This window comes from Saccostrea echinata, unplaced genomic scaffold, assembly GCF_033153115.1.
Source record: "Saccostrea echinata isolate AGI-Se365-2 ecotype Australia unplaced genomic scaffold, CSIRO_AGI_Sech_v1 ptg000029l, whole genome shotgun sequence".
In the NCBI taxonomy this organism is placed as follows: Eukaryota; Metazoa; Mollusca; class Bivalvia; order Ostreida; family Ostreidae; genus Saccostrea; species Saccostrea echinata.
Window position 1 is genome coordinate 3,872,501 of NW_026889778.1, and position 9,589 is coordinate 3,882,089.

The 9,589-nt window shown below is 31.1% G+C and overlaps 2 long non-coding RNA genes across 2 annotated transcripts in view; one reads left to right on the plus strand and one right to left on the minus strand.

Annotated features, from left to right (window-relative positions):
* LOC133194363 (uncharacterized) overlaps positions 1-9,220 on the minus strand; it is a 10,701-nt gene extending 1,481 nt beyond the window's left edge. The window contains exon 1 of the long non-coding RNA XR_009722061.1: positions 9,181-9,220. This is a non-coding gene — a long non-coding RNA (uncharacterized LOC133194363). The remainder of the gene's footprint in view (positions 1-9,180) is intronic.
* Positions 1,899-3,011, plus strand: LOC133194362 (uncharacterized). Its single transcript, XR_009722060.1, has 3 exons — positions 1,899-2,029; positions 2,616-2,712; positions 2,950-3,011. It is a non-coding gene; the product is annotated as an uncharacterized LOC133194362 (long non-coding RNA).
* Positions 9,221-9,589: the final 369 nt, after the last annotated feature.

Here is a 9,589-nt window from a genome sequence, read left to right on the forward strand (position 1 = left end):
CCATATTAATACATGTAGATAAAAATTTCATACATGACCTTTAACCTCAAAAAGAAAATATTTTGAACCATTAATGTCAGCCTTTATTTTTACCAAAAAGACAATGTTAATCTTATTAAATAAGACAGATACAAACAGATGAACATGTTGCTATTAACTAATTTTATGATATAAATGGACTGGGCCACTAGCCCTTATCTTACCCCTTACATTAAAATTTAATAATTCTGTAATTTCTTTGTTTATCATTACCTAATTTTTCTTTTGAAAGGATTATTTACAAAATATACTAATGAAGGAGTAATATAAGATTTCTCGAGACCTTCTGTAGCTAAGATACTTTTGCAGAATTGGAAAATGTTTGTCTTACTTGCAAGATAATTTGTGAAAAAGTACTGGCATCAGTATCTATGGATAATTACTGAACACATATAATTAACTCCATTTTCCTTCTTAGTCATCAGGTAACAAAAAGACCAATAGTTGCTGCTTATAGAGCTATAGTATGATATTCAAGTTAGGGTTTAGGATATATGTACCTTTCTCCCAGTAGCATGTTGCTGCTCATGAATTATTTCCTGATCTTGGCATTGTAAAAGTTGACAGGTCCCTCATTTTGAAGATAACATGCTAAAATGGAATTTATACTTTGATAAACATTTCATACATCTGGATAAATATAGTCAATGTTTTCATAAATACTTTTGAGTTTGAAGCATACCAAAGAATGATTTTAAAAATACACAATGCAATCACAGTTAATAGTTATGAATTGCCGAACACCCTTATGTTTGTTTTCTTCACAATTAAAGAATACTTTAGCTCTAAGCAACACTTGCCATCTATAAAATTAAACTCTTGAACTCTTCTCAAGTGTTTCTTCTTCATGAAAGATATGTCAATAAGGTGTTAACTCTCTCACAGTAAGCTGAGTAGCTGGAGCATGGAAAAAGTAATAACACATTTTTTGAAAACAGAAATGTATAATTATACTGACTCCCGAAAAAGTCAAGCAATTGATAATGTAAATAATTGTTTACGTAACATTTTTATGATACTATTTATTGATTTTTTTTTAACTAATATGTACAAGTACCGTCAAAAAAACACTGGGATCCCTTGGTCTGGTAAATCATACATTGTTGTCATCCATGACTTTCTTCAAGAACCTGCATAATTGATTTCACTGTACCTGTTTTTGTAAAATGGACATGGTTTAGAATACAAAATAATATCAATAAAATATAACCTAACTTGTTCATTATTAAGAACATTGCCCCTACCCTGGCTTCTATATTTTTTTTTCTAGCAATAGTGTAAACAGCTAAACATTCTGAAACTGTGACCTAGAATTTGATTTTCTTGGTCTTGTTTAATCCATGATCATTTACAGAAAAAATTTAACATTATCCCCAATTTATCAAGTTACTTATCTAAAACACATATTTAGCGTAGTTTTTCCTGACTTTCATCAGTTTCAATGTTTCACAATGTATGCTGAAAACAGATGGAAAACGTAAACAAACCTGCAGTGCATGCCTGCCCGGGAGCTCGAGCAGTTTTCCAAGCAATAAATCTTCTGGTGATGAAAAGGTATCAATTCAACTGATCACTGGTTGCATATTTTCGTCAAAAATACCAGAAAATACCGATGAGACCCGCTCAACTAGATTTGAAATGATTGGTTATTCTTTCGAATACACAGTGCCATATTTGGGGTTACTGTCAAAAGTAGATCGTTCGTTTTGTATTCGAGAAGACTTGGATGAAGAGGATTACCCAATACTGAGGTGGAAAACGTCTGTATATATGATAAAATATATTTGAGTATTTTAAAGTAAAGGTTGTCAAATGAACGGGACATATTACTGATATTACCTCTTATAAACAAAACTAATAAGCGTATGACTTATTCAGGGCATTTGCAATGTATGGGAACCAGTGTACAAGGCAAAAAAAAATTCCGCCAAGAATAAACAAAGAGATTGCGGGATGTTGTTTACGTGTGTCACTCGACACTAACTGCAAGGTAATGAAAATGTGCTTATTTGTTGTTTATAACTGTTTTCTGTCTTTCAAGATATTGAACAACAGTCGTTTAACATTTAGACGAAACATCTAGGGGAGGGAGGGAAGAAGAGGTGTCACCTCTTAATTTGTTGCATCTACTATATAGTGGTGGTATCAGTGTCAATATATAATAAATTAAAATGGAAAAAATCATAATAAGAATTATGTTATAGATTTAGGACAGCTAAATAAAGGGGCGACTATTTTTTGTTTGAGGCGGGGGGGGGGGGGGATATATTAACCTCAAAAATGTTTAAAAGATATAATCTCATCTCAACTGAAAAAATGATTAATAAAATTTCCTTGTCTGATGCCATTATTCCCTTTACCTCACTGAAATAATAGTTTCTGAGTCAGTTTTTTTTTTCCTTTTGTAGTGGCGATGGGGGGTGGGGGGTGGGTCAAACTTTGTTCATTTAAGATAATCATGAATAATCTGTCCCTGATTATTAAGGAAATCAAATATTCTGTTCATCACTGACTGGAAAATATTTAATCTGACTTAGCTGTCAAAAAATTACCTTTTCATAATTTATCTAGTGTAGAAACAAAGAGTGGAGAGCTAATGCATGGTGCTAAGTATGGAAAGGTCTCTTGTGGTTTGGTTGTGCCAGAGACAAATGTACATTATTTCCATGTTGGGTAATGTCCTTAAGAACAGATTTTTTTTTTTCAAATACAAGGGACAATGAGGGACATGACTTTTTTTCATACATATTCACTGTACAGAGATCAAAATATTTTTAAACATTGTTAGATACTCACTACATTATTCCATTTTCAGAAAAGTATTTTAATTATTTTCTCACATTTTTTAAAGAGACCAGTATGGTGAAGAGATTTTTTTAAATTTTAATCTTGAATTTGGATATTATACAGGTCAGAAGTTTTGGTACACTTTGAGTGAGTGGCAGTTGGGAAGATGGATGACCTTCAGATAGTTTGAGATGAGGAAGTTTTTTTAAATGATTGAAAGTGATCATCATAGAATCAATTCCATTATGAAGATAAATTATTAGCAAGTCAGGTGAGGAATTGACTTCAATGTGTTATCACATTGTGTAAATGGATCTTCATTATTAAGATCTTTTACTTTTTATTTTTATATTTGAACTTGTTTTTCTATTGTTCTAAACTTCCAAAAATAAAATTAAAGTAGTTAAAGCATGCTACAAACATTTAAAGTATCTTGGCAAGTTTTCAAGGTTATTGCAGAAGTGCTTTAATTTCAAAAGATAAGTAATTAATGCAAACCTGGAAAAGAAATGGATGTTATTCTCTAATTTCGAAGATTATGTTTATTATTAGCACTCCTTTCGTCCAGCACCTGAGAGATCTGAGTACCCAGCCTACTGCTGGATTAATTGGTGACCAAGAAAAGATGACAGAGAGGGGAATCAAATATGGATGCCATAGTGATCAAGAATATATACACTGACTAGAAAATATCTGAAAATATATAGATGAACATTCAAGCATTTATAATAATGAAAGTTATTCAGCAAGAGAGTTTTTGCACAAGTTTAATTTTCAGTAAAATTGTGTATATTGTGCACTGAGGAACTTAGTATGTAACTCATTATGATTATCCATTTCTTTAGAGGATGTATTCGGAGTATATTTAAATAATCATTATCTTCTAGAAAAGAGCACACAAAACTTTTCTATCTGTGCGAAGCATGACATGTTTGTATACACTCCAGCATTTACCACAACCACAGTTACATATTTTCCAGGGCGTGTGAAGTCGAGCACATACATGAAAATGTGTGAAGCTGGACACATATGCAAACACACAAGCATCTATTGCAACCAATTACATATTTTCCAAGGCCTGTGAAGTCGAGCACATACATGGAAATGTGTGAAGCTGGACACATATGCAAACATACAACATCTTCCACAAAACCAGTTACATATTTTCCAAGGCGTGTGAAGTCGAGCACATACATGGAAATGTGTGAAGCTGGACACATATTCAAACATACAACATCTTCCACAAAACCAGTTACATATTTTCCAAGGCGTGTGAAGTCGAGCACATACATGAAAATGTGTGAAGCTGGACACATATGCAAACATACAACATCTTCCACAACACCAGTTACATATTTTCCAAGGCGTGTGAAGTCGAGCACATACATGAAAATGTGTGAAGCTGGACACATATGCAAACACACAAGCATCTATCACAACCAATTACATATTTTCCAAGGCGTGTGAAGTCGAGCACATACATGAAAATGTGTGAAGCTGGACACATATGCAAACATACAACATCTTCCACAACACCAGTTACATATTTTCCAAGGCGTGTGAAGTCGAGCACATACATGAAAATGTGTGAAGCTGGACACATATGCAAACACTCAAGCATCTACCACAACCAGTTACATATTTTCCAAGGCATGTGAAGATGAACACATATGCAAACATAATCTCCTACCACAGACACAATACACATGTAACGTTTAATCCCAAGTATAAAGTCAAGCTCAAACAGGCTTACTGCGTGAAGCTGGACACCTGCATTTACTTATGCATCTTGCAAAACTACATCTGAACTTTTATTCTAATAGGTGTTTATGCAATTTTGTTCCTTTATTTTGTGAATATGTAAATTGCACCATTATGCTTACAAGATGTCAACATTATTAACCTGTACATAAATACTCATTAGAGAGCCTTTAATAGTTTAAGTTGGAAATACTAGTTCTTTGCCTGATTTATGTTGTGTAGTTTCTCGTCGGTGATCTTGAGTAATAACTGAGTATGGCATTTTTAGTTCCATTTAAACTGCAAAGTTTTAACACATGTACATGCACCATAAAGGATAAATAATATTGTATTGTATTTTAACCATTTTAATTTTATTCTTTGTCATTTTATTGCCTGTTCAAGTAAAAGATGTAATCTTGTAATGTTTGTAACTGTTTTTGGTAGAAATTTATGAAGCAGAAATTATAACGGAAAAGGTTTCAGTATATCTACACTAAAAGCAAATAAAAAAGAGCTCTCCATCTATCAGATATCTGCAAATCAGATAAGTTAAAGGTTAAGTCATAGGGAATTTTAAAGTTTATTATATCTATATTCTGATATCTGATACCATTTTTACATTTTGGATTGTCCATCTACAGTATACAAAAATAGTATAAATTTTTATATTTTGTAGATGACAATCTCTAATACTAAATACAACTGGAAATTGATATAACGCCTGAAAATTTGTGTATTTTTAGTAAGATCGAGTTTAACAAAAATGGGGTGGGGGTAACACAATAGACACATCACATACCTATTTATTTTAAAAGTCAAAAACCATTTGTTGAAATCTAAGTACGAGTGTATTAAACAAAGGCCAGTATATATATATATATATATATATATATATATATATATATATATATATATATATATATATATATATATATATATATATATATATCAACTTTAATGCAGCATTAAAGGTGAAAGGTTAAATTTAATTACCTTTTCGTTTAAGTAAAGGTTACCTTTTCAACTTTACTTTTTGTAAAGTTAATACAAAGATGACCTTGCTTTTTGGAGCACCTTTAATGAGATTTACTTTGCAAGTAAAGTTTTGTAAAGGTGTTTTTTCAAGCAGTGATATATACGAGTGGTTATCAAAAAGTTCGTGGACTGATGCGATAAAATTAATACTATGTAGTCGTTGATTACAAAATTTATATGGAACATACAACAACAAAAGTTTAAAAAGTGTTGAAAATTTCAGCTTGATATGATGATTATTTGCCAAATTATCATCAAATAAAAAGGGCATTATATGATCACCCGGCGCTGTCGCCAATGTCGTCAATGCACGCTCCTTCTGTCTCAATACACTTATCTTGATGAGATTCTCTGGAGTAAAGTAAAGACCTAAATCCGTCTTGTTTATATGACTTTACAATGTCATGAACTCCTGATTTCAATGCATTAATATTGTAAATATTAAATCTATACATAGAAAAATATCCTCGCTTGATTTTGCCAGCATAATTTTCTTGTCGGAGTTCAATGTCAACCAATGATCAACGTCACTTTTCGACGTGACTGACTTTGGGCACCCTGACTACAAATCGATATTAACCGTGTATCTCCTTTCTTGCTGAATCTCTTTTGGTATTTAAAAACAAGTACTGTGGATAAATTTTATTTTCTGTAGCCTGTTTAAACATTTTCTAAGGCTATGCAAGGTTTTTCAGGGGCTGAAACTTTATAAAATGTTGTAAAATGACACCTTACCCCCTTTCGACGTCATTTTTAACCTCTTTATTTTTTTGGTCATTCAAAATAAAATTTACGATAAAATTTCATTAAATGTTCAGAATGAGGTACAACATGCAAATTTTACGAAAAAATTGTGTCATATCACATGAGTGAATTAATGGGATTTTCGGATGCCAAATGCTCATTTAAGAAGAATTTTTCTCAGTTACACTTCGGTAGAAAATACATTCTTTTCGAGGTTGCGCCACCTGGACATACTATTGCTTACAAAAACATTTAAGATTCACTAAAAAATAAAACATGATTTATAGTTTATTTTACAGGCAGAAAAGATGCTGCTGATTAAATGTTTCAAAATTCATTGATGTACATATAGCGGTTTAAATTTTATGGCGCTAGTCCACGAACTTTTTGAGAACCCCTCGTATATATATATATATATATATATATATATATATATATATATATATATATATATATATATATATATATATATATATATATATATATATATTCATCTTTTGAAGTCGAGTGCTTTTTTCAGTTTAATTGGATACGCTAATAAATTACTGTTAGGATGCTTTTCATAATTTATTAAACGTATAACATATGATTTCAAAATATCAAGTAAAAGGTGACCATAGGATTTATATACAATCCTTCATTAATTTAAGAAAACAAGAACCATAGTTCGGTTCAATAGTAATGTCTTCTATATTTCTAAAAGGTCTCATGTGAAGATTAAAAAAAATTAAAAGTGTTCAATGCTTAAATCACTTGGGACATATGAACACGTATAGTCCAAGAAGAGATTTTTAGTCAAAATTTTAAATCAACATCTCATAAAATAAAATGTGTTTATAATGTTTTATTCATTCCTGTTTTCAAATTTTTTTCAAATTCAGCCTCATATTTATGTTCAGCCTCATATTTATATGCAGAACAATAAATTTTGATTTATATATTCTGACCAAATTGCACAACTTTGAGTCAGCGGTATTAATTTAAAGCAAATTGATAGTAGTTCCTTTCAGACCTTGTAAAACAAATCTAATTACCGTCATACATGTACATTAAAGTACCAAATAGCACAGATAAATCTTGCAAGGCACGCAGGTTTGTTTATGTCAAAGTCGAGTAGGTACTTGAAAATCAAGTGCAAGACCTAATCCCCATCTCCACCCCAACAAATGCAGCATACAGCGAAATTCAGCACGCCGAACACTTTGATGAATCTAGTATATGCAGGAAGTCAACATACAGTTTTTCAACTAGGCTAAGTCTAAGGCAAAAATATCGGAATCTTGAGGGAGACTAAGAATTTATTGAAAAAACAAAAAGCAGAACAATCCGTATGAAAAATGTCGGTCAAAATATAACCCAACAATAGGCTGCATTTGCAAACGAGGTTATTACTTAGATCATACAATTAATGATCATGAAATGTTGATTTTGAATTTTTGAAAGCCTTACAACCTCGATTAATTTATCAGTAGCCTTCATTTGTTAATCATTGATAGTGCTTTGAAGATGCTCTTGCGACTGAATCAGGTGGATAAACACAATATGTACGTGATATTGAAATGTTACTTCATAAATAAGGGAAGTTGACGATTGAGAAATTTAAGTCATTAAACTTGTGAAATGCTGCAGGGATTAGTTGGTCATATATCTATAGGGCATAAAAAATATATAAAAAGATTTTATTTAGCTCAAGCTATTTCTTAATCAAGTTTAAAGATAAGTATCCCATCAAAAACTACTCCAGACTAATTAATTTTTACCCGTATGACACAAGGCTTTTTTAAAACTCTTTATTGTTTACTAGTGCATAACAAAAAAAACATGGCAAACTATCAAGGATTGTCATTTATTATATAAAAACATGGGCAATTTTTTTTTAATTTTAAAAAAATTCTGTTTTTTTTTTCTTAAAATTATTTCAGTAAGATTAGATCCACGTTCTCATGATTTGATTTTGTATTATTGACGCCCCGAAATTAAATTATTGATACAAAATATTAAATCTTTAGAAAGAAAAAAAATTAATCGTTTGGTAATTAATTCGAGTTACTGTAAGTTGCAGTAATCGCAGGGAAAAAAAATGATTGTTTACTTATACCCAGGATTGATTTTCATCTCCAGTACAAAGATAAACAGAAATTCTGTAACATGGAAAATATATTAGATGTTTATGTTATAGCATTGTGTGAGAATGTAGGAAAAGGAATAAATATAATGAATAAAGCTCAATCAACAGAACTGGTACTGGTCAATCAACAGGTACTGGTCACAAAGAAATCCACGCTGATCTTTGCAAAATGTAGACGATTTTTATTTCTGGAAAGGAATGAGGGGGGGGGGGGTTAAAATTGACGTTCAATATTGATAACTTATGGGACATCAGTAAAGTGCTTATGTTTTTAAGCTTTAATATTTTTTTCATCATGATAATCTTTTTATTACGCACTGATGTCTCAAATAATTAAAGACGTCAACGTACTAAAACCGGAACCTGTGTAAAAAGAGGTCTGCAATTATTGGATAAAACTTTACTCCTATGAATAACAATTTGCTTTGTCCAACAATTCTTGTTAAATAAATCTAAAAATTGTGCATATAACATTAACAATACATATACTCAATAAATGAACCTGCTTCAAGATCATTAAGATTTTTGTATTTATCCTAAATCATACTTCGTCTTTTGGATACCAGAAAATGTAATACTAAGTCTTGCACGTGCGGTCAAGACAAAAACATTAGGTAAAAATTAAACTTAAAGACTTTAGGCACCACGTATTAGCGAAATCATGTGATTGAAAGAAAATTTAGCCATCAAACCAGATGCCTTACCTTTAAAGATTTCCAAGCGGAGGAAAAATATACTCTAAGTAAACTTTTGTAACTTGGAGAACTTTCGGCGTATATATATGCATGTTGCGTTCAAATGTTTCATTGGCTGACCAGACCAATAAAAAATTACGTAAAATAAAGACAGAGCAGTGTCAATTTGCCCAAAGCAAATCATATATTTGAAAACACCTTATATGTGCAATTATGTAAGAAAATGTTTATATTGATGGTTCTAAACTTGGAAACAATCCATTTTGTTCTGCATCTTTTTTTAATGTGACTGATTAGATTTTTTCAGGGAAACATAAAAAAATCACTTCATCTAATGTTAATAAATGTGTACTTTTTAATTTAGCTTAAATCACAGATCCGGTTATTATCAATTTAAAACTACTTTATAAAAATAATA